The sequence below is a fragment of the Lissotriton helveticus genome, chromosome 12 (genome assembly GCF_964261635.1).
Source record: "Lissotriton helveticus chromosome 12, aLisHel1.1, whole genome shotgun sequence".
Classification (NCBI taxonomy): domain Eukaryota; kingdom Metazoa; phylum Chordata; class Amphibia; order Caudata; family Salamandridae; genus Lissotriton; species Lissotriton helveticus.
The window spans coordinates 267694464-267720716 of record NC_136073.1 but is presented as its reverse complement, the minus strand read 5'-3'; the positions used below and the strand labels follow the sequence as shown (position 1 = coordinate 267720716).

The 26253-nt window shown below is 46.9% G+C and overlaps 1 protein-coding gene across 8 annotated transcripts in view; it reads right to left on the bottom strand.

The window, feature by feature from the left end:
* The window catches only part of PMFBP1 (polyamine modulated factor 1 binding protein 1), a 2317386-nt gene that overhangs the window by 1387496 nt on the left and 903637 nt on the right, over positions 1 to 26253 (bottom strand). The gene's annotated exons all lie outside the window — the stretch shown is intronic.

Genomic DNA, 26253 nt, shown 5'->3' with positions numbered 1-26253 from the left:
GTCCCCCGACACACGGTGGTTCTGCGGTGGCATGGCTGGAGGAGTGGACTCGAAGGGGAGGGCATAGCCCCTTCGGACAAGCTGCAGCACCCACCTGTCCGATGTTATCACGCGCCAGCGGGAGTGGTGCTGGCGAACCCTGCCACCCACTGGCGTCACGTGAGCCCGAAAGCTCGGACTAGGAAGGCTTGGATGCAGCAGCGGAGGGAGGCGTGGACTGACCACGCCGCTGGCCTCTACCGCCACCACGGCGGAAACCACGGCCGCCACCGCGCTGGGGAGCGTTCTGCGTCGCGTGGCCGGCAGCACGTGTGGGACCTCCCCTCCCTTGGCCACGAAAGGGCCGAAACGAACCCGTCTGCTGGCGCTGGGTCGAAAGACCCAAGGACTTGGCCGTGACCCTGGAGTCCTTGAAGCGCTCCAGCGCGTGGTCCGCTTTGTCACCAAACAGGCGACAGCCATCAAATGGCATGTCCATGAGTGAATTTTGGACGTCTGGCGAGAAGTTGGCAGATCTCAGCCAAGCATGGCGACGAATCGCCACCGTTGTGGACATCGCCCGTCCCAACGAGTCGGTCGTGTCGAGACCACAACGGATCGAGTACCGCGCCGCATCCCGGCCTTCAACTAAGGCCCGTGTGAGCTTGTCCCGCACCTCCTGGGGACATTGCGGCAGACACTCCTCGACCGTATCCCACAGGGAGTGGGTGTAGCGGCCCAAGAGGCACGCGGTATTACAAGACCGCAGTCCAGCGCTCAAAGAGGAAAAGACCTTTTTACCAAATTGGTCATACCGCTTTGATTCCCTATCGGGCGGAGCCGACGGAAATGCGGACTGCGAAGTGGAGGCCTGGATCACCAGACTCTCCGGGGAGGGATGGGTGGATAAAAAGGCAGGGTCGTCCGAGCATGGACGGTGACGCCTCGCGACATTCCGGTCAACCGGCGCACCAGAAGCGGGCCTGGACCAGGTGCCCAAAAGGACATCCGACAGGGCCTCATTAAACGGCAGCAGAGGCTCCTGGGGGCATGACTGCGGTTTAAACACTTCGGTCAGAATGTTCGGCTTGACCTTCGCGACGGGGAGCTCAAGGTGCAAGGCCTTGGCAGCCCTCATCAGGACCACCGAATAGGCAGCACCTGCCTCAGACGCCACAGGGGACGGAGAGACAAACCCAGGGTTGGGCGACTCGTCCAGGCCACTGGCATCACCCAGATCACCTACCCAGTCCACATCATACTGGCAGGCACGGGATAGAGGGTCCTCAGACCCCTCCCAACCCTCTCCATACTCATCGTCATCATACCCATATTCTGGGTCGACGATATAGACGTCGGGGTCAACGGGCCCCATCGGCGTCGGATCCGGCGTCGGCCGACGCCGGTCCGACTCCGCGTCCGGAGTCGGGGAGGAAAGGGGGGTGGCGCCGCGCGGCGTCGGTGCCGGGGACCCGACGCCGGCCGGAGCCGACGGCGGAGTCGCTGCACCACGCGGGGGCGGTACCACGGGTTGGCCCACAGGAACCGACGCCGGAGAGGCCGGGAGACCAGCCGGCGACGAACCAGAGGGAACCAGCGGCGCCGGGGCCGGAGCCGCCGGCGGCGCCGGGGCAGGAGCACCCGAACCGCTCGGGCCCCCAGACGGGACCGACGGGCCCGCAGGCGCCGAAGGCCCCGCCGGAGAAGACCTCGCCCTCATAGCAATGAGGAAGGCCTCGATCTCCTCACGCGACGCGCCTTCCCCAGGGACCGACGGGTATGGGGTAGACGGCGTCGGCGACCCACGCGGGGCCGCGGGGTCACCCGAGCCCCCGGCCGCATTACGCGGGCGTCGGGGGGAGTCGGGGGTGCGATGGCGACGCCCCGACTTCTTGTGCTTACCTGACGAGCCGGAGGAATGGTGGCGACTCCCGGAGCGCCCATGGCGGCTCCGCGATCGTTCCCTCGACCGCTCCCTCGACCTCCGACCGGACCGGGACCGCTCTCGACGCGGGGCCGACACCCGGAGCTCGAGAAGCTTGCGGGACCGCTCCCGCCTAGCTTTTCCAGCCAAGGCCCGACAGGCGACGCAGGACTCCACGTCGTGGTCCGCGCCCAGACACCGGAGGCAGAGTCGATGGTGGTCGGTGACCGACATCATGCGGTCGCACTCGTCGCAGCTCTTAAACCCAGGCATCCTACCGGCACCGTAGAAAGATTAAATCTTACAAACACTTGGTCAAAAGACCGGAGTACTGCTCTTCGGATCTGCGCTAACTGGCGCGGAAAAAAGAAGAACTGACGTCAGCGCGCGGAGGCGGCGTCTATATACTCCAGCGACGTCATCACGGCGCACGACGCCGACGACGCGGAGCCGCAGGGGACGCCTGCAGACGACGCCTACCGACGCGCAGGGGTACTGCTACGCAAAAGTTTCCGGATCCAGACTGACGCCTGGGGATATTCTAAGGTAAGGAATCTAATACTAACCTGTTTCTTTCAGATTTCTACATTACAACGGTATATGCACCTAACTCACATGAACCCTCTTTCTGGTCAGAACTCACAAGACAAATAGAAACAATTCCGGACTCAGCTGTCCACATACTGGCAGGAGACTTCAACCTCCCGTCTGACCCTACCTTAGATAGAGATTCTAAATGTAGCTTCCGCCCCAGCAAGGCACATAAAGACTTCACTAGACTGTGCAACAGATTTAACATGATAGACTCATGGCGTCTACAACATCCCGACGGCAGAGACTACTCCTTCTACTCCCCACCACATGACTCGTTCTCACGAATCGACTATCTGTTCATTACTAGAAACGCCATAGCTAGGATTGAAGACACAAGCATCGAGCCTAGACTCGTGTCGGATCACTCATGCATCTCACTAACCTTATCAAACATTAAACCAACACTCCGACAATCACTATGGCGCCTCAATGACGCAATTTTGAATGACAATAAGCACAGGGACACCATAGAAACCGCCATCAAAGATTATTTAGTGCTTAATAAAGTAGGCAAGACCACCGACTCCATCAGATGGGAAGCCCTAAAGAGCACCATAAGGGAACTCATCATAAAAATAACGTCTGCAATAAACAGGAACCATAATGCCACTCTCTTGAAGCTAGAGAAAGAGGTCTCGAGACTCCAACGAGAATATTTGAGAAATAGATCTGCTGAGTCGCTAAATAGCTTAACGAACCAGAAATATGCCTACAACAAGTTAATAAGTGAAAGAGCGGGGATCTGGCTGGACAGAAAGAAAAGATTTAAAATTTGCGAATCAAATAAGGCAGGGAAAGGCTTAGCTGCCTACCTTAAATTTAAAATACAAAAAAACACAATCAACTCCCTGGTAGATGACAAAGGTGTTCCTAACTCAGACTCCACTAAAATTGCGGAATTGTTCAAAGCCTTCTATGAGAAATTATATGCCAAAAACAATAAGGTGAGAAAGGAGAGTGTGATAAAGTATTTATCTAAGTGTGAGCTACCATCACTTACTTTGTTGGAACAAGAGTCACTGAATGAACCAATATCAGAGACGGAGGTTGCACGAGCAATCAAGTCGCTTAAGTGTGGAAAAGCCCCCGGCCCTGACGGATTCACGGCAAGGTTTTATAAATGTTTTGCTGATACGCTCACATCACCAATTTTAAATATGTTCCAGGAGATTGGCGAAACTGGTCAGGTAAAGGGGACATTAGCTGAAGCGATAATCGCGGTAATACCAAAAGAGGGGAAAGACTCTAAGCTCCCAAAGAACTATAGACCCATATCGCTAATAAACCTAGATTGTAAGCTCTTGGCCTCGATACTGGCACAACGCATCCAGAAAGTCCTCCCGTCCCTGATCCACCCATCGCAGGCGGGCTTCCTAAAAAATAGGCTGTCAAGCGATAATACTAGAATCCTAGCCCACGTCATTGAAAAAGCAAAACTCCTCTCCACTCCCACTACTGCGATAACACTCGACGCAGAGAAAGCGTTTGATAAAGTAGACTGGACTTACCTGGAAGCAGTCCCTCACGAATTTGAATTAGGCCCTTTTTTACTAAAATGGTAATGTCACTATATGCCTGCCCTACTGCGCGAGTGAGAGCTGGTGGAGCTTTCTCTTCACCGTTTAAACTAGAACAGGGAACTAGACAAGGATGCCCGCTATCTCCCTCCTTATTCCTCTTAGCTATCGAGCCCTTCCTATATCAAATTAGGAACAATGATAACATCCCTGGAATCCCATTCGGCGACTGCACTATAAAACTCACAGCTTACGCAGATGACATGTTAGTGCTAAGTGAACAGGCTGATAAAGCGATACCTGCTCTTCTGTCCACGATTGAGGAGTTTTCTGACGTGTCTGGATACTCCTTAAACAAGGACAAGACTGAGGTCAAACTCCTAAACAATGTGAGTGGTAAAGACATACTAGGCAACTCCGGTCTCACCTGGCAATCGAAAAGTTTTAAATATCTGGGCCTAGAATTTGAAAAGGACTTGATCACGACACTAAAAATGAATGAAGAACAACTTTTGAAAAAAGTAAATAAGCTTCTGGAGGGTTGGTCTCCCAAATACTTATCGTGGTGGGGTAGAGCGGAGACACTGAAAATGATGGTCACTCCCCTAATTAACTACATGGCAAGCATGCTCCCCATGACTTTCTTTGAGGAGTTCCTGCAAAAAGTAGAGAAGTCAATCAGTACCTTCCTATGGCAGGGAAAGAGGCCCAGAATATCGATGAAAAAACTGCAACTTCCAAAGATAAAAGGTGGTCTGGGCCTACCCAACTTTAGGAGATATCAAACTGCTTTTCTGTGCAAACAAGGGGCATGTTGGTTCAACGAAGGAGCTAGATATACTCCACTATGGATTGCTATAGAGAGCTCCATCATAAGCAAAGCTCCTCTACCTGCGATACTTACCATGGATCTGACACACCTTCCACACTCCAAATACATTTTACTCAACACCAGAAGGGCACTTCTTACACTAGACCAGGGCCATAAAGCTGGCCCACAAGTGAAAAAAACGACTTCCTCATCCCTGTGGCACAATCCACACATCAAGATTAATGGAGCTTCACCCTTTTTGGAACACTGGTCAGTTAAAGGCATTAATTTGGTCTCAGATCTATATGATGGTCACCTCCCACTCCCGTTCTCTGCAATTCAGGCCAAATACTCCCTTCAGCCAATGGACTTCTATGCATTCTTAAAACTGAAATCGACATTATCCATACGCTCGTTCTCACACTCAGAACCTGGGTTAAAGTCATTACTCCCACGACTACAGAGTACAGGCCACTTCGTTTCTAAGACATACAAAATGCTCTCACCAACGCTAGGCAAACCGCAAAGACGTAATGAGGTCAAATGGGAAGATGAACCCAACACTACGGGCATAGACCTTGACTGGGATAAGATTCATGCCTCGGCCCTCACACACAAAGTGTCCCCGATCCTTTCCCAAACGAAATACATGCTAATCAATAGAGTCTTCTGGACCCCCCAAAGACTATTTAAACTCAATCTAAAAGATACCCCCACATGCTGGAATTGCTCCAGTGCTAGCGGAGACCTACCACACATGCTTTTCCAATGCCCTTTACTTCACAAATATTGGTCTAGCGTCTTTGACTACATTGAGCACATAAGATTAAGCCGAAGAGGGAATTTATCTACATAATTCTGGGTGCCATCGACCCGACATTATCAAGGGATCATGATCGACAACTACTCGATCTACTGCTTACACTAGCGTGCAAAGTTGTTTTGTGCAGATGGAAGAGCGCATCAGAAGTCTCTTTTGCCATGTGGAGAGAATGGCTGTCTTGCATTAGAGGAACAGATAACTCTGCTCTGCACTCTTCCCCATGGCGTGCATCTAGCAAAAAACTTTGGTCTACTCTTGACGCCACCTCCTTCTCCTTTGATCCGCCGTAGTCACTCGACACTCGTTGACCCCACATACAGTCACCGTCTCGTATGAACCAGGAATAAGCCACTGTGAAACTACTACTGGTAGTCCAAGCTTAATGCTTCGTTACTAAGATGTTGGGGATGAGGCTAGAGCTACCCTGTAGTGTCATAACTGCACACATGAGCACAACACATTACGAATCGTTGTTTATTGTTTGTTTTGCCCGCATGCGCTCGGTATGTTGTTCCTTATGCTGGCACTCTCATTGATGAAACTGGTTGTGAATCAACTGCTGTTATTAACTGGAAACAATGATGTTCGAGCTCAATCCGTATGTCGGCAGTATAAGTATAACTGTCCATCTGTTTTTAACGAGCTATGTGGGACCTCACTGTGTTTTTACTTACCTTACCTTCCTTATTTGTATTACTTTACTTTGTCTCCTTACTTTATTGTATTTCAACCAAGGAAAGTACCACATGTACATGTACTATTGCCTTTACTCTTTTTGTCTTCATTTGTTGACCAATAAAAACGATTTGAACAAAAAAAAAAAAAGAAATTCGCAACTATACAAAATGCCAGGAATCAAAACAAGCATTTACAATGCAACGGTTTCGCCTTTGGAAATGTTAAAGCTATTTGCAATGTAAATGACAATGCCATTTATTTATCTGTTTTCAAAACCAACACATGAATACAAATGTTGTCATTTACAATGCCAATAGCTCAAACTTTTCCAAAGGCGAAACCGTTGCATTGTAAATGCTTGTTCTTAATCGCTTCAATGCCTTCGGAACCAGAAACAGAAACGTACACCTCTTATTTTGTGCAAACCTTTTATTGTTTCTTTTGCTTTGTGCGCTGTGTCGCCATGAAGCGTTTCGGCCTATGCAGGCCTTGAGCACATGACGCGCCTACAGGACTATATATATGTGGATTTGTGAATATGAATATATATATATATATTATTTTCTTGTGCCTAATAAACCCTTCTGCACAACATTGGGGCTTCGACTCTGGTTTCTGTCTATATGGATTTCCAGGAGGTGATTTAATATATATATATATATATATATATATATATATATATATATATATATATATATATTCCAAAACAAATTTTCCAATAGCAACGCTCTCAGAAATTCAAACGTCACGCACTAGATCAAAGTCCAAGGGTGTTTATTACACCTACAACATGTTTCGCCTTTGACAAGCCTTGATTACGTCGTTGTTTTGGAATTTGAATTCTGGCATATATAGCACGGACTTTACCCGAAGGCGTCAGAGTGCTTCACAATAGGAACAGAAATGAAACATCATGAGAAACATTACACACAAACAGATTACAAAAGCATACGTTACATAAGGTAATAGTGACAATTGTGAGCAAACAAAAATACATGAGGTAGTAAAAAGTGCACGAGGAAAAAAGTGACAAGTGTGCAGTTACAAGAGAAAACAAAGTATAATTTGAGGTATAATACTGCAATAGGTGCTAGACATTCAGGCACAAAAACAAGCATTACGTAGGCAAAGGTGGCCCTTGTGCAAGTATCAAAGGTAAAAACATGTGAGAGGTAGCAAACCATGTGATACAATGGCAAAGTGGTGTGTGCATGTTACAAAAGGGCACCAAACACAAGTACATGGAAAACCAACTGGGGCGACATATCCTTTCAAATTCAAAGTGCTCCGCTGTGGGATTCCGTAGCTATACTAACTACTGCCAAGGCCAATATGTCTGCCATCAGAAGCTTTCAAAATGTAATTTTTGTGTAAAGATAAAAAATATACCAAAAAAAAATTACAATGTAGCCTTGGAACCCATGGACAAAACCTCAGAGCACTTTTTTTCAGCCGGCTGTGCAAATGCCAAGATAAACTGCCTTCTATCACAATGTCAGATAGCAAATTAATAAAGTGGGCTGACCCACTAACCCGTGCTGTGGTGGGTGAAAGAAACATACGAACGAAACCTTAACAGATTATTAGTAAAGAGGGCTAATCTAAGGCCAAGCAAGTATGTACGAATTTGTAATATTTTGGGGGGAAACATGAGGCTGGTGAGACTGTCTCAAGGCCAGACCTAAATACAGATAGATAGATAGATAGATAGCAGGGGGAAGTCAAAGTGCATGTTACAAACCGAGATATACAGAATGCGACTGATAGGTGCTCAATGTGAACATGCAGCAGCAATAGGCTTCTTGGGGCACGCACCAGAAGCGTCAAGGGATGGGGTACCAGAAAACACACAGAACTTTAACTAAGCCACGAGGTTGGTAGAACCTTCATAAAACAATCGAGGGAGAATACAGACATGCAATGTAAAAAAATGTTGGTGTCGTAATGGACGATGTTGAGGACCGTGGGACCGGGTGTGGAGTACCAATACAAACTAGTCAGTAGGCGTAGTCGCAACACGCAAAAACGGACGCAATAGAGCAGGGATGCACTATGACAGATCGGAAGAGGGATGGTTCACAGAAAGACGAGTGGGCGCAATATACGAACGGGCATCGCAGCAACCAAGACGGTTAGGAGCACACACCACCATATCACAACACCAGAAACATCATGGTACATCATCATGAGAACAGTGTTAGAGTACACCAAATGGGAAAGTCATGGCGGGAGATGGAGCGGTATGTGGAGGGGGCACTACTAGACACGAAATCAACAGCCAGACAAGGTATGGGAGGTTCCAGCGGGGGACCGTTGACCGCATCCCAGGGCGAACTAGCACATCGGCATAATAAGTGAACACAACACCACAGCCCTGGGTGATCAGGTAGGGGAATATTGGCAGCTTCCTCCTTTTGGCACGTATAACTCGACTTTGGACAGAAAAAGCTTAAAATAAGATTCATTGGGTTTATCTCTATCAAAAGGTGGTACTATAAATGCAAGGGGCTAGTGCTACTGACAAGGCAGCGATACAGCGGGGCCCTAAACGTTGAGTACAAAGGAGATGAGCTGGCACACAAGAGAGGGCAGAGCCTACCCCAGCTGTCTCTCAGCTGGTACCTGCACCCTCGTCCCATCCACACAACCGTACCTCGGGCTGCTGTCTCCTGACAGTTTCTCCCCTGCGGAACCTGTGGAACGGACGGCGGGAGGGGGCGGGAGGGGGCGGGAGTGGACACGGACGGCGGGAGGGGGCGGGAGTGGACACGGACGGCGGGAGGGGGCGGGAGGGGGCGGGAGTGGACACGGACGGCGGGAGGGGGCGGGAGGGGGCGGAACACAGCCCTGGGTGATCAGGTAGGGGAATATTGGCAGCTTCCTCCTTTTGGCACGTATAACTCGACTTTGGACAGAAAAAGCTTAAAATAAGATTCATTGGGTTTATCTCTATCAAAAGGTGGTACTATAAATGCAAGGGGCTAGTGCTACTGACAAGGCAGCGATACAGCGGGGCCCTAAACGTTGAGTACAAAGGAGATGAGCTGGCACACAAGAGAGGGCAGAGCCTACCCCAGCTGTCTCTCAGCTGGTACCTGCACCCTCGTCCCATCCACACAACCGTACCTCGGGCTGCTGTCTCCTGACAGTTTCTCCCCTGCGGAACCTGTGGAACGGACGGCGGGAGGGGGCGGGAGGGGGCGGGAGTAGACACGGACCGCGGGAGGGGGCGGGAGGGGGCGGGAGTGGACACGGACGGCGGGAGGGGGCGGGAGTGGACACGGACGGCGGGAGGGGGCGGGAGTGGCCACGGACGGCGGGAGGGGGCGGGAGAGGACACGGACGGCGGGAGGGGGCGGGAGAGGACACGGACGGCGGGAAACGTGCACAGGACAGCGAGGGGGGGCGGAAAGGCACACGGAGGGGGCGGGAATGGACAGCGCATCAGTGAAAGGGGAGGGAACGGAAAAAACGTAACTCCGCCCTGGGAAAAAATCTCGGGAACGCCCCCGAATCTGGTCCGGCCTTGACGGACAGATCTCTGTTCCAATGGCTAGCCTCCATTTATGGAGCTAGCCAATGGGACAGGGGGGCGTATTCCAGAGTCCTTACTGGAAATCAAGAGATTTCTCTGGAGGCGGAGCTAAGAGCTCCGCCCTCCAGCGAAACCTAAAAAGGCCCAAATGTTACAGAATGCAACAGGCACAGCAGCCAATATATCAAAAGTCACCACTGGAAAGGTCAGTCCCCTGATATCACCTCTTCAAGCCTATTTTGGGAAGCTAGACAGCACAGGAAAATTCACGTTTTTAAAGAATCCAGCCGCTGCAATTTACTCTGAAACAAAGTATAAAGGGCCGACCAAAACCTCTCACACCTCACAAACCGGACTCAATCACTACTCACTCAGATCCATATCAAAATCTGACTACAAGAGAAGGCATTCTATGAAGTGATCTACAAATGGGCAATAGTATTGCAATTCAGGCTCAAGTACACACCTCAAAAAGCTGAAATTTAGCGCAGAGCCTGAAAAGTGTTATGCTTCATCACCCACTGATCCCTCCCAGTCCACAAAACTGTACTGTCACAAGCACCGTTACATGGTTTGAACTGCCAACACTCAACAGCAATGTCAGGTCAAAAACTGGACCCAGAATGCTCCTTTACCTGTGGAAGCTTTAGTTGCAATAGCATATGTATCGTAGACAACGACATGGAGGACCACCTGACTCCACTCAACCTCAATAATGCTGAATTTATACAAGTCTTGGGGTAAAGATCATTAACCTGACTCTAGAACAATGTGCATGCTCACTAACAGAGAACCCAAGTAAACTACCCAGACTGCCATCAGCCATCTCAACCAATATCTCTGAAATAAAAAGCGAGAGAGTCCCCTCGCAAATTTAAATTTCCAGTCGTTAATCATCTTTGGCACAAATCGACCTAAACAGTCCTCCCCAAAGCAACAAAACTCGATCCAGTGGGATCAATGTAGGATCATCTTGGAGTGGCAGATCGGTGCAATAACAATGCACCCAGAATGCAGCCAACAGGGGCCAATAGAGAAGCGGGCTTAAGGCCTAAGGAGCATCATGAATACATTAATGCAGGTAATATTTCCTTTTTACACTCCTCCTTATTAAGCATTTTGCAAACCTCAATTTCGGCCTTTATCATGCAGATACATTGGATCTTCAGATCGACCTTATGAATGTTATGGCGTCACCTATAGCCAGCATTAATACTAAGCTATAAATGTCAACTCAGTCCAGCAAGGTGCATGCACCTGTGCCCTAATCATAGACAAATTATGTTTTTTCCCCAACCATTCTATCCTACATCCTAAATGAGATGAGAAATTGTGAGGCCACATTACCTACCACAACCACTCCAGAGAGAAGCAAATGTGAGCTGCCACAAACAATAAGTAATCAACAAAGCATTGTAGGAAACAGCATATCCAATGTTCCCTCCAATCTGCCCACGAATCAGGGAACAATAGTTCTGCTGCCATCATCCTTACAGTCGACCCCGACAACGGGGAGAGAGGCATGTGAGTCAAAAATTCAGGTTCAAACTTAAAGACAAAAGAAGCGTGCCAGAAAGGCAAGAAGCATTCCCCACCAAATACTACAGAATGGAGATTGTAGTAATAAACTATACCCCATATTTACGGCCAACCAGAGTCAACTAGTCCCCCCAGCAACAACCATCTCAGAGACCACAGCAACAGTCAATAACCCAGAAATGCCGGATGAACTAGGGTCAAAATTAACCTTCCGGACCCAACCATTATAACGGAAGTAACCCCTGGCAGGCCAGGAATTTTACAGGTGGCTCAGTCTATAAAAAATAACCTACCAGGACAGAAGGCACAAGCAGCATCCGTAATGACCTGTATAAAAACTGCAGAGCCCAAACGGCCACCAAAGTAGGGACAGCATCAAAGCCTTTGGACACCTCAGACACAACACAAATACCATATGGCACATTAGCTACAGCTCAAGAGGCTGATCAATACGGCCCGACAAAGCAAGCCGACACTACGAACAAGAACATCGGAAACACTGCAAAATGATGGGGTCAAGCCCATGAGCAAGAACTTTGGTTTACCTCTAATGATAACAAAAGCATTTTTAAGTAAGTGAAGAGCTACTGGAACTGTATTCACGGGCAATCAACCACAGTCAGATCGAGTTCACTCATTCTCCAATGGTATGTAGTCCCATGAAATCCACACAGTAGGAACAGCAACCCAAAAAGTCCTGCTCAAGGGACAAGATCATGACCAAAGATAACACCCAATCTACAGGGAAAACAAACACCAGAACGCAATGGCAAAACATCAATTTGGATTTGTCACAAAACTGGTCAAATTACAGTTTCCACTCGAGGGACACAGACCGTGTCTCTCATCAAATCATCTTCACTCCACACTACGTATCGCAAGGACAGCAGGATATATTGAAAAGAGGAAATCTCATAAACTATTTGCCATGCTATGCACATTGCAACACATCAACTGACCTTTAATCAGTTAGATTACTTCCTAACAAAGAAGGCACCCAGATGGAGAAAACTAACCACATAGAGAACGAAGGAGATAGCCCTCCTAATTAATGACGCAAACCAACAATTTGAATCATGGGATATATTTCTCGTGAAACGGACAACCCAGCGTTACCCATCCCCTTTGTCGATGGCACCCTTAAAGCCAAAGGCTAATCCGGATTCCACTCCAGTGTACTCCGTCCTGCAGAATGCCCATGGTGCAACAGAAACAGCCACCAATTTGAAGAATCAAGCAGCAGAGCAAATTCAAGAGCAATGCTGCTGGTTAGCGTCTGCCTTAAATGCTCCCAGGAAGGAGTGACTTCCAAAGTCAGCAACAACCAAACCTCAGGAATCATTCTACAGCATTCTTTCCTGGAACATTACAAAACATAAACACACAAATGGCGCCTATTAGAAAACTGGGGAGGGTACGAAATCATAGCCTTGCAAGAGACATGGTTTGTTGACCCTTTCCAACTAGCGGGTTATGCTCTTCATCATGTTGATGCAATTAAGGAGGCCAGGGTGGTAGAGGGGGGGCCTTGCTGTTTATGTTTCAACAGCACTGAGAGTCGATTTGGAGTAAAGACCAATGTCGATCTCAGACCTACAGGTAATCAAGCTCAGCCTCTGCCATGATTACTGAAAAACTACAGTAATATGATTTTAACATTTATGCACATTCCAACCCTCAAAGAATGTCTATTTTATTTAAGGAATTAATCCATGAGATAACAGAAATAAGATTTACAACCCCCACCAGGGAAATCATGGTCACGGACTTCCTGGGCACCAGGGCACTCAGGGGTAACTACATTCCAATCGCATCGACTGAAGTGTTCCACACTGGTGTGGAGGGGCCTCGGTATTAGTGGACCCAAAACTGGATAACCAAGTACTCCTCTCCAGCACTTGACTCTTTCAGGGTAGCGAGACAGAGCAGTTTAAGGCTTACTCAAGGAGGTGAGGTGGTGTTAGACATTCAGAATACAGTGCACACAAGCTGATAAAACCAATGTCCAGTAAGTGCTTTACTTTTTTTAATACACACAAGAGAATTTATACTACACATAAAACTAGGATAAACAGCGAAAACCAGATGTCTCTACAACCCTCGGGGCCAGAGTTCTGACCCCAAACAGTATTGTAGTGCCTAGATGCCAAGCACTATAAAAACACAGTTACCATGAAAGCACACAATTAGCATTGCATATTACAGACCATGTTGCACAGGGTTGCTCTCATGCCTTAGAGTCTTGATACCAATCTTTGGATTGAAAGGCTATAGTTTCAGCATATGATGTGAAGTCAAAGGTTCTTGATCAGCCCCATAACACCCACCCAAAGCGACAGAAGTGCCCTTCTGTCTTGAGTGAGGACACTGCTCTAGTGGCGTCAGGGATCGGATCACAGGTGCCTGATGTCTTAGCACAGTTTACTGGAGTCCCACTAGTCCAGTAGCCACTGACTAGCTGTAGGAGGGTAGTGCTGGGCAGAATGCCAGTTCACCCTGATATCCCCAGATATTACAAAAAGAAAGGTGTGGAGGGGGGCTGTTTCACTGGCCTCTGTTCTCCAGCTACTGCTTCTACAGGCTCCCACCACACAGAAGAGGGGTCTGGGCAAAGCGATCTCACCTTCACGGACTGGGATCAAGCTACCCCTTTTCTGGCTCCCTTGATGTGCTGAAAGCTATCTTTTCTCCATGTGCAGCTGTCTTCAATTTCCTTGTTCTAAGCGGCGCCCGCTCAACAAGCCTCACAGAAACAGCTGGTCTTCTCCCATGCTGCTGATGCCCTGGATCCTCATGGAACTCTTGGCAGTAGAATCCATCAGTCAGAGGGAAAACGTCCTCAAGTTCTGGACGCAGTGAGCAAGTGTCTTACCTTGCCTTCACACCGTGGGTCGTGGCTGGCTTCATTTGGACGGACCTGGTGTGAGCCGTCTCTTCTGTCATAGACCAGTCTTGCACAACAGCTGACCACTCAGGTCAGACGTTTATCACCTCTGATTGATAGGCTTATCCATTCACGGCGAGTTCAATGCCTAACCAAAGAATGCACAGATGACCTACTACATCCCTTGTACCAACTCGTGCTATTCCCTAAAGAGGAATTTTAAATAACTTCACACCAGGGGGCACTGACTGGGCGGAGGGCCCTCTTAGTTGAGTTAGTGCAGCTAAACCCAGATAATAGCTGAGTGTCTACCCCAGCCCACCAGGCCTAACCAAAGGAAATGGGAAAGGGCACGGGGGAGCTGGAATGTCCAGCAGAACAGCTCGCATTCCACACAATGCTACTCAAACAAATGATGGACCAGCCATATGCAAATCAGTCTTGACCCTGTGCCCAATGGGAACAGTCCAGCCCGAACTGCCAGGCCAGGTCATCCCTGGACTGGAAACAAGTATCCTAGAACTAGCCCTCATCAGCCAGGGTAGCTTGACTCCAGTGGCATGGAGAGCACGGGACCCACATCTGGGTATACCCGTCCCACTTGGGGTGACAAATGCAAAAAGAACAATTGATGGACAGAATGCAGAACAATGTCATACATTCACCACAGTATAGAGATCTGGGCCTAAATCCATCGTTTTTTAGCTCACCATGCCATTCCAGTTTTGACCCAACCATAAGCAAATCAGTCTGGACCCTGCACCCAATTGGAACAGTCCAGTCATCACCCAGACTAGCTTGACTTCAGTGGCATGGAGAGCACGGTACCCACGTGAATGTATGATTTATTCAGCGTTCCCTCCATCATTTGTTTGCGTAGCACTTTTCACCCTAAGTGGGATGGGAATGCCCAGACGTGGGTCCCGTGCTCACTGTGCCACTGGAGTCAAGCTAGCCTGGCTGATGAAGGGTAATACCCAGAAACTGGTCCCTGGATGCTTGTTTCCGGTCCAGGGAGGACCTGGCTTGACAGTTTGGGCTGGACTGTTCCCATGAGGCACAGGGTCAAGACTGATTTGCATATGGCTGGGTCTAAACTGGGGTGGCATGGTGAGCAAAAGAACGATGGATTTAACCCAGATAACTTGGCTGGGGGTGAATGTATGATTTATGCAACATTCTGTCCATCATTTGTTTGCGTAGCACATGTATTCTCTGGTAGGGCTTCTTTTCTGTACCAGAAAATAACGAGAATATATTCCTTGTTTTCGTTGTGGAACCAGGACTGTTTCTATGGCATCTTTCTGCAGAAATGAAATGAAGATTAAATGAAAACGGGTATTTGATAAAGCGCACAGCTACTCAAACAAGAGCGTCCTGGCGCTTTGCAGCGATAAGAGAAAAGTGAAGGGCCCGTATTTATTGAAACAACCAGGTCTTAAGTTTCTTTCTACAAGAAAGTAAGTTAGGGTCAAGCCTCAAAGATTCCAGCAGGTTGTTCCATAATTTTGCCCCCAGAAAACCAAAGGATCTGCCACCTGTACGATTGAGACGTATTTTGGGCAGAGTGGGCAAATTAGTATTGGAGGACCATAAGGGTCTGGAATTTGAATACCGGTTGACATGTTTAGTGAGGCACACAGCACCAACCTTGTGAAAAGCTTTAAAAAAGATGGTCAAGGTCTTAAAGTCAATCCGCTCTTTAATACAGAGCTAGTGCAAAGATTTCAGAACCGGAGTCATACAGGTTCTAAGACTCGAACGCGTGATAGCTCTGGCGGCCGCATTTTGGACTACTTGCAGACGCTGGGTCAGAGATTTAGGGATAGCAAGGTACATACAAATGACATAGCCGAGCTTAGATGTCACTAGAGCGTGCACAACGATCCTTCTGCTTTCCAGCGATAAGAGCGGCAAGACATTTTTCAACATTCTTAGTACACCGAAGCAAACACCTGAGAGGTGTTGGATCTGAGGACGCATCAACAATGATTTGTCAATAATTATTCCTAGATTTTTTAATTTCTCTTTTTCAACGGGCCAAGAGCTCCAATCAAGTGTTTCTTGAACACCAAAGAAAACCACCTCCATTTTGTCCAGATTGCATTTCAGCTGGTTTACCTTAAGCCAATTAAAAACCTTCGAGAGGCAGGAATTAATCATTGCCCCATCAAAGTCATAGCCTTTGTCACACAAGAAAATGAGCTGCGTGTCAGTGTAGGAGACCATTTTGGCACCCGCTTACTCCACTAAGGATGCTATGGGAGAGAGGAAGATATTAAAAAGGGTTGGGCTAAGAATAGAGCCTTGGGGGACGCTAACATCGATAGCAGGAACTGGAGAGGAGAAGGGTGGGGTCCAGATATCCTGAGATCTATTTTCCAAATAGAAAGAGATCCACTTGAAGACGGTCCGACCAAGGCCAATGTTCTTAAGTCTATTTAAGAGCCTCTCATGTTGGCCCGTATCAAATGCCGCTGACAGACAAGTAATATCAGAACGGCCTTACCTCCCGCATCCAGTCTACCCCTGATAAACTTTGTAACTTCCAACAATGCAGACTCAGTGCTGAAGTTGGCCCTGAATCCGGACTGGGATTCATGGAGAAGCTTCCCATCTTCAATATGTTCTTGCAGAACCTTGTTTACAAATTTCTCCAAGACCTTTGAAAGGGCCGGAAGCAAGGAGACCGGCCTATATTTGGCCGGATCTGTTGGATCCGCATTAGACTTCTTTAACAAGAGCAGAATCTTAGCATGCTTCCATGATTTAGGCATTATGCCAGTGGTAAGGGAAGTATTAAAAAGCTGATAAGCAATTGGATTGATTGTAGAAGCAATCTGAGACAAAATATTAGCTGGACAGGGGTCAGAGGGAGAGCCAGACTTAATACTTTGGAGAAGAGACAAAGATTCTTCTAGCAGAACCTCAGGGAAAGTGATAAGGAGTGGAGGATCTGAGATGTGGGAACAGAAGACTGTTCACCTCAGCTGGCAACAAGGGGTGTTTTTGGAGAACTTTTTCTCGCAGATGTACTGATGGAGGTGGGGATTTGAATCTGGGCAAATAGCAATTCTGCACAATATTCAGCACCCACTTGTCCTTTGTTGTTTTCTTCCACTCTTCCAGATGAGACATAATACTTCCCCCCACCAGAGTGGTCAATGGACATGGAGGAAGCCATAGCTCATTGCTTGGCTGGTTGCTTCGTTGTAGAAGATGACTGTCTTGCAGCTCCTCTTCCTCTACCAGGCCTTCTCTGGTGGTAGTGTGACCTGGGTTGATTGTGATGCTGAGTGAAGCAGTGAGGGGTTTGAACCCTCTGCTGGAAGGAGCGCCCATGTAGGAATGGAACTTCAGTCGAAATTCCTTTTGCTTTTCCAATCCAATGGCTTTTAGAGTGTCCAACTCGGTTTTCATTTTGGACATCTCATCGTTCGCATGAGATCCAAATAGAGAGGAGCCATCAAAAGGGAGATTCACAATTCTCCGCTTTGCATGCGGTTTCAGCCCCATGACAAGCGGCCAGGCTGAGCGTCTAGAGCAGATGCCATGGGAGTAACTATGGGCAGCCAGATCTGATGCGTCTGCCGCTGCACTAATAACTTAGTTTGCCAACAAGCCACCTTCTTGCAGGATTTCTTGAAAATCTTGCTGATCTTCTTTCGGCAGTTTCTCTGTGAATCGTGACAAGGAATCCCAGAGTGATCTGTCATACCTCCCCAGGAGAGCAGAAGCACTAGCCACCTTCATCACTGATGCAGAAAAGTTACACATTATTTTGCCCAGAGAGTCCCTGTTTTTACTATCTTTCTGGGGGAACCGAGAAGGAGATTGTCGCTGAATGTGCCTTTCTGGCTGCTGCCACTATGACTGAGTCTGGAGGGGGATCCGATCGAAGAAAAAGCGGATCCTGGTCTGGGGCCTTGTACTTCTTGGAAATTCGTGGGGGAGCTGAACCCACTGTAGCCGGAGTCAGAAAAGTCTGCAGCGCTGGTTCTAACAGACCTGGGACTAAAGAGAGCAAAGGTCTCGCCGCAGGTCTGTGCTGCAGGGTTTCAAAAATGACAGATGTAGAGACTGTCTGTGCCAACATATTAATGTTCAGTTTGCTGGCACCCCGGCATTGAACCTCATTAAAAGTCCCTATATCATCAATAGGGGACACTCTGGATGGAGGTGTAGCAGACCGAGTTGGAGATCAGTCTCTAATGGAAAACCTTGAGGACGTGGACCATGATGGTGACCTTTGTCTCCTTCTTTTTGGTGTGGAAGAAGGATGGGATCCTGATCGCCCCCGTGGTCTGGATCGTGAGCGTCGAGCTGACAGAGACTTAGCCCTTTTCGGGGACCTGCATGGAGAAGCCCTCGTGGATGCAGTAGGAGGAGGTCCACCAGAGACTCTGGAGAGAGACACTGTTCTGGAGAAATGCGAGCCCGGACTTCTGTGTGGAACCTTCCAGTGTTGTATGCTCTCTAGCCATCATGGGGAAAGATTGACAGGAGGAGTCTTCTCTCCCATAACCGGAGATCCCTCTGGTGTAATCTGTATGATGTTAATGGCAGGGGACGATGACCTTTCCCTCGACGTCAAACGTATGGTCCTCGACGTCGACCTCGACCTGTCTGGTACTTCTCCTGGAGTGACCGCAGGGTTTTTCTCCCTCGACATCGAACGATGTCTCGCCAACGACACGGAATATGCCGCCTTCGACGTCGACCGCTCCTGCGGGACAGACACTTGAGGACTCTTGTCTGTGCGAGGATGTCCTCGAAGTCGGTCTCTTCGACGTCAACAGTCCACGGGGCTGTGATGGAGTCCTCGACGTCGACTGTCTATGGACTTCCTCCAGTGTAGTCGACGGCGATCGTCGTCACGGCGGTGGAGTCCTTGACGCTGACCGCCTGTATGCTTGTGACGGTGTCATCGCCGTCAAACCTCTCGACACCAACCTTCGTGAAGGTGGCGAAGATCTAGACGCCAACCGGTGTCTCAACGTCGACGGATGTTTCAACATCATCTTAGGTCTCTCTGGACCAACATACTTCGAGCCCGAAGTAGTATGCCTCAACGTCGTCTTACTTTACGGCGACGGAGGTTCTCATCGCTTCGACGGCGATCTGTCCCTCGACGTTGTTGCATGCCTCACTTGCTTTCCGACGTCGATCTCGACGCCAACGGCAAACAATCAGGAATCGGCTTCCCTTTTGACACTGGGAAAGCGGATCAACACCGTTTTCTGTGTTTTTCTTGAGAGGAGGGCTCTTTGAAGGCAGGATTGCTCTCAAGACCACTTTAGAATGTCCTTTTCCTTTCTCCAGCAAGGCATGAAATCTAATCTTCTCTCTGTCACGCAGAGTTCTTCATGAGAATTGCTGGCAGTAATAGCATTTCTCTGGGTTGTGTGAAGATGGCAAACACACTATGCACACAGAGTGAAGGTCTGATTTTGCCATTTTCTTCCCGCAGGAAGGACATTTGTTGAATGAAGTTGGCATTTCTGCCAGAGAATAGTTCTTAACTTTGTCAGAAAATAACAAAAAATGGTTATCAGCAGTCAAAAATGTTGAATAAAGATGAAACATACCAATTTCTGACTAGAAATAATCGAAAAGTGACGAGCTCAAGCTCCAGGATCCTCACAGAAGGAGCCGGAAATAGAACTGACCTAACTGTCACCTGAGGTGCATGATGGGAGCAGGGGCCTCCTGGAGGTCGATGAGAAATCCATGTAATTTTGGCATATTAGCTTATTAGAACTTTAATAGGCTGCATGCTTACGTATGTATACATATATATATGTATGTTTTGGAAGTTCTCTGTACTTGTTTGTCTAAACATACACATATATATGTATTTTTATATATGCTCCGGGGTCCCGCAAGTAGCGGCGATTATTCAGTACTAATGACTATTGATGAGTATGCCCTGGAAGAGAACTAAAGATGACAACCCTCCTAGGTTCACACATTATGGAGCAACATCTGCATCAATAATCAACTGTGCAGTGCTCTCCCTGCCACTACTGAAACAGCTGAGGATGTTCAAAATCAAAATCTTGATGGAAAGTGATCATTTATACCAACACCTAAATCCAGTTAAACACCAGCAGGGACCAGTGGGAATTGGAAGTTCACAATCAACTTATTTAAAGAGTTTAAACTGGACACACAATTTCCTCCCAAAGCTGGCCTTAAAGGCAAAAGTAATACTGGAGTCCAGTATAACGTTACATGTTAATCACGTTTTCAACAAAGATGGTAAAACAAGACCATGTATCTAGACACAAAAGAAGGCAAACAACATGGAAACCAGTGGGTCTACCGTCAAAAACTCTAATCCAAAAATAGAACTGAGGAATGAAATTAAGAAAGTTGGAAAATTAAGCACAACAGCACACGCATGGGGGAAAATAAAAACCCTGCAAAAACTACTCTAGGAAGGACAAAAATGTAAATCCAAAGAATTCTGGGCAAGGTTACTATTCAATTCAAAAAGTACGAACACTAGAGCCTTTTGAGCAACCAGCAATGGTACTGGAAGGGATGTAAGAATGATTCAAGCATTCAGGGAAAAGTCGGGGTAGCCTACCTGATTGAGAGCTTTGACAATCAAAAATGTCTGTCAATGCCAGACAAAAACACCAATGCAGGGGTAAGCAATTCAGACATATTGACAACTGGGGCATCGTCCATATCAGTGGAGCCATGCTGCACTGCTGCAAAAGTGGAAAAAGTAATCATAGCAGGTCGACAAGATGGGACACCGGGTCCCAATGGCATCCGGCAGGCAATTTACAAGCTATATACGGAATACTTGGCCAGCACGCTGAAGGCATTGTATAATGAGGTGCGAGCAACTGGACTAATCCCCAGCAGTTGGAGAGGATCGATAATAAACCCAGTATCAAGGGGGGAGATTGACCAAACCCAGTAAATGATGTATTAATCACGCTTATAGATTCAGAGGCCAAATACTATGCCTCATTAATTTTGGAAGATCTGGTGAAGTGGTCTGACTCTAACAACCTGATTCCGTTCAACCAGACAAAGTTTCGGAAAAGCTATGGAACCACTATCAACACGTTAGCAGTAACATCAATTGCTGATAACTGCAAGTGTCTAAAGAAAAATGTGTTCCAATGTTTCATAGACCTGAAAGTCACCTTCGATCGGGTTGAAAGATCGCTACTGTGGGGAAAGCTAAGGCGGTGGGGCCTTCGAGATAAATTCTTGCGTGCAATAGAACAAATGTACTCCCACACCTGAATTCAAATCAAGTTGGCGGATGGGTCGAGGTTGCCTAGGGGAATATTCAAAATTATCGTCCCTAAACAAGCCTGCATCCTGGCACCACACCTTTTTAATTTATTTATGGCTGACTTATCGGCAGGACTTGAACAAGAAAATTCACCCCCTCCTAGACTAGGATCATTGACTCCGACGCACTTGTCATATGTGGACGACATTGTGTCGCTAAGCCACACATGAGTGGGAATACAAAGGTCAATGGAAGAACTTTTAGTATTTGCCACGATAAACAAATTAGAAATAAACACAACTAAAACAAAAACAATGTCCATGGGAAAAGGATCAGGCCCACCACTAAGGCTCAAGTCGAGCGACTCTAGAGGAAGTTAGAAGTTACAAATATCTGGGTTTTAATATCAACAAAATCTTAAATTTCCTGATGCATAAACAAAATATGGTATAAAAAAAAAGCAAGGTATTGATTCATACCTGTTGTGCGCTAGCCAAAAGGCTGGACGGTCCCTCTAAACCATTATTCACCATTATTACTGCAAAAATACTGCCATCAGTGACTTCTGCATGTGTGTTATGCACGGGAAAGATGCCTCTACTCTGGATAAGTTACAAACAAACACCTACAAGCAGATTTTTGGGCTCCCTCAGAGTGTGTGGAGCTCACCCGGTGTTTCCGCAGAGGCGAGAGAGACAAGCAGATGACGGATCCCAACTTCCTTCACCCACCAAATCAGCCCAACACAGTCAAAGCCAAAGAGGTGAAGGTGGGGAAAGAGGGGAAAACAAAACAAGGAAAGGGAGAAGGAGTCAAACACGATACACGATATTCCTACGGGGTTGACTGCAGATACATCCTATGTGAAAGTAACATACAGTAAGTGTATGCATACATACAGAGGTAAGTTGTATGAATAATAAGGTGACATATTAGAAATGATATACCTGATAAACATCCCTCTTTCAATTCATTTTCAGGGGTAAATGTGCAAGAACTAATTTAGAACTGTTGTTTCCCTAAGCTTAAATAGCACTAAGAATTAACATTAGGGCGACAGAACCTGGCATTCAATTTATGAAAAACATGAACAGCACTAACCTTAACAAAGGCCACCATTACATCCACAAAACCTCAAAAACATATTTATCCTGTTACTACTAGAAAAAATAAATATTTTTCTAGAAAGGATAAAATTAAGAGAAACGCTGCACAAGACATCAGATAAGTAAATTAAATATATAGAAATACTATTCTTCAATCTTACCGTGAAAATTTGTTTATCGTGGCAAATACTAAAAGTTCTTCCATTGACCTTTGTAATCCCACTCTTGTGTGGTTTAGCGACACAATGTCGTCCGCATATGACAGATTTATAGGGGGCAATGTTCCTAGTCAGGGTGAGAATTTGTTTATTGTGGTAAATACTAAAAGTTATTCCATTGACCTTTGTAATCCCACTCTTGTGTGGCTTAGCGACACAATGTCGTCCGCATATGACACATGCGTCAGGGTCAATGGTCCTAGTCTAGGAGGATGGGAATTTTGTTGTTCAAGTTTTGGCGATAAATCGGCCATGAATAAATTTAAAAGGTGTGCAGCCAGGACACAGCCTTGTTTGGGGACTACAGGCCCAATGTAGGTGGCTAAATACCGGTCGGTAACGGTGACATTTACCAAATTCCACCATTACCGACCGGTATTTAGCCATTCCCAATGTAGGTAAGGAATCGGTAAATAAGGAATCTGTAAATACCGATTCCTTAATACTGATTCCTTATTGCTCTTGTATTTAAGGAATCGGTAATACAGATTCCTTAAATGCAATGTAGGAAGCACATAAAAGAGTGCTTTTGGGCCTTAAGAAATCGGGAATTAATTACCGAATTCCTTTAAAAAAGTACTTTCTCGCTTTTTTAGTAGTGCCATGTGGCAAACATCCATGCCCTTAGAGCATGTAAATGTGCAACATGTGCACACATGCACATTTCAGGGGTGCAACAGGGTGTCCTTTGGACACCCTTGAAATACCTCCCGGTATTACCGATTCTGTAATACCGAATCGGTAACACTGATTGTCTTCACATTCATTCCTATGGGCCTCCAAGCCCATAGGAATGAATGGGTAGGTATTCCTTATTACCGAATCTCAATTACCGATTCGGTAATAAGGAATATTAAGGATTCTGTATTTTTTACTGAATCTTTACCTACATTAGGTAATACCGATTTCTTAATACCGAATCAGTAAAATTCTGTATTAAGAAATCGGTATTTCACAATTACCTACATCGGGCCCTATATTTTTTAATATTCGCCTGGACAACCACGACCCATCCGCCAACTTGATTTGAATTCAGGTGTGGGTGTACATTTGTTCTATTGCTCACAAAAATGTATCTCGAAGGCCCCACCGCCTTAGCTTTCCTCACAGAAGCGATCTTTTAACCCGATCGAAAGTGGCTTAAAGGTCTATGAAATATAGGAACAAATTTTCTTTAGGCGCTTGCATTTATCAGCAATTGATGTTACTCCTAAAGTGTTGATAGTGGTTCCATAGCCTTTCCTGAAACTTTGCCTGGTTGAACAGAATCAGGTTGTTAGAGTCAGACCACTCCACCAGATCCACCAGAATTAGTGAGGCAAGGATTTTAAATAAATATTCTCCTTCTTTTTCTCCATACAGGTCTGGGGAAGTGAAAGGAGTTTTGAGAGCACTGATCTGAATAATCTGAAATATGCAAAGAACAGCCGGCGAGGAAAACGCCAGGACCAGCTGACTCCCGGGAAGGGAGAATGCGACCCGGAAGAGAAGACTCCTCTTGTTGCAGCGGGAAGGCGCCAGAGACGTCTCCATGACCCAGAGGCTACCAACAAGTGAAAACAGGTAAGTTAGGCAGAAACAGGAGTGCAGTAAGGCTCGGCAGGAATCTGTGATGGAATGTGAAACACGCTCCATTCACAGACCGCCCCCTTTATCGGCACTAGGCACCACTCTGCCCGCTGACGTCCGTCCGGGGCGGTCATGACAGAGTGCCTGAGCTGCGCAAGTACGTCTGGATTTCGGTCTAATGAAACAAAACATAGCAAGAAGATATGTCACCATCAAAACATGTGCAAAAACAACAATTGATGGACCTGGCTGATGAGGGCTAATAGCCCGAAACTGGTCCCAGGATGCTTGGTTCCGTTTCAGGGAAGACCTGGCTTGGCAGTTCGGGCTGGACTGTTCCCATTAGGCACAGGGTCAAGACTGATTTGCATATAGCTGGGTCTGAACTGAGGTGACAAAGTGAGCTAAAGAACGATGGTGGATTCAACCCAGATCTGTGACTGGGAGTGAGTGTCTGAAAAGTTTCAGCGCTCCGTCCATCATTTCCTTGGGTTTGCTTTGTTCGCCCTAAGTTGGCAGGGTATGCCAAAACGTGAGTCCCTTGCTCACTTTGCCACTGGATTCATGCTAGCCTGGCTGATGAGGGCTGTTAACCCGAAACTGGTCCCAGGATGCTTGTTTCCGGTTCAGGGAAGACCTGGCTTGGCAGTTCGGGCTGGTCTGTTCCCATTAGGCACAGGGTCAAGACTGATTTGGGTATAGCTGGGTCTGAACTTAGGTGGCAAAGTGAGCTTAAGAACGATGGTGGATTCAACCCAGATCTGTGACTGGGGTGAGTGTCTGAAAGGTTTCAGCGCTCCGTCCATCATCTCCTTGTGTTTCCTTCCTTTCACCACCAAACATGGCATAAAATATGGACAAATCAAAGTAGTCCATTAGTCAGTGCGTTATGGCAGGCCCTGCACAACGTACACATTCAATATATAGCTAATACCCGTGGTCATCATTGAAAGAATCAAATACTACTAATCTATGGGCCTTGAATTTACCACACCCCACATTCTGCCGCACTATCAATAAAGTAGCTCAGTTGCATTCCCTTATTGAAGACAAGTAATAAACTTACTTTGTGGTCACATGCCTGGATGGTAGTTTAATGCTACAATAATGCAAAACCAGCAGAATATCTCAGATCGACATATACAGCATATCTAAAAAGAAAGCTAATGGCACTTCGATTCGGTGTCTTGCCATCCTTGGCCGACCAACCTGCATGGAGATACAGAGGTCTAAAATCATGCAGACTTTGTGGTGTCCTAAAGGAAGACATAATCCACCTCGTCTGTGTATGTCTAACATTAGAGCAACCCTGTACTTTACTACTGAAATCTATTTTAATGAACGGGGATTCGAGCATGCCGGATGGCAAGAATTAAGAGCCTCGATCCCACGGATGCCAAAATTAATTGTAAACTGCTGAAATTCTTGACATTGCATGAGAAACTAATAAACTGCGCTCGATTTCCCTGAATATAATACAGACAGTGGGAAGCCTAGGCTGTTCAACTGTAGAAACATGATGGTCCAAATTTTAAATCTATTAGTGCTAATACCTTAGTAACAGCTTTAGACAACCAACTGGGGAATACAGCGTCCATACAGAACTATGCATGCATATTGGCACTACACTTTAATAAATATCTTCGATATCTAAAGGTTCAGCTTTTATCCCATTCTTAAGACAGTCCAGGAAGTATGATGCCACTATGATATATACCCTGCGAATATTACTAGTGACAGTGGGGCACCCTGGATGTCTTAGTGGCATAAATAACGTTAGATATTGACTCATTTAAATACTCTTTAGCGACTTCC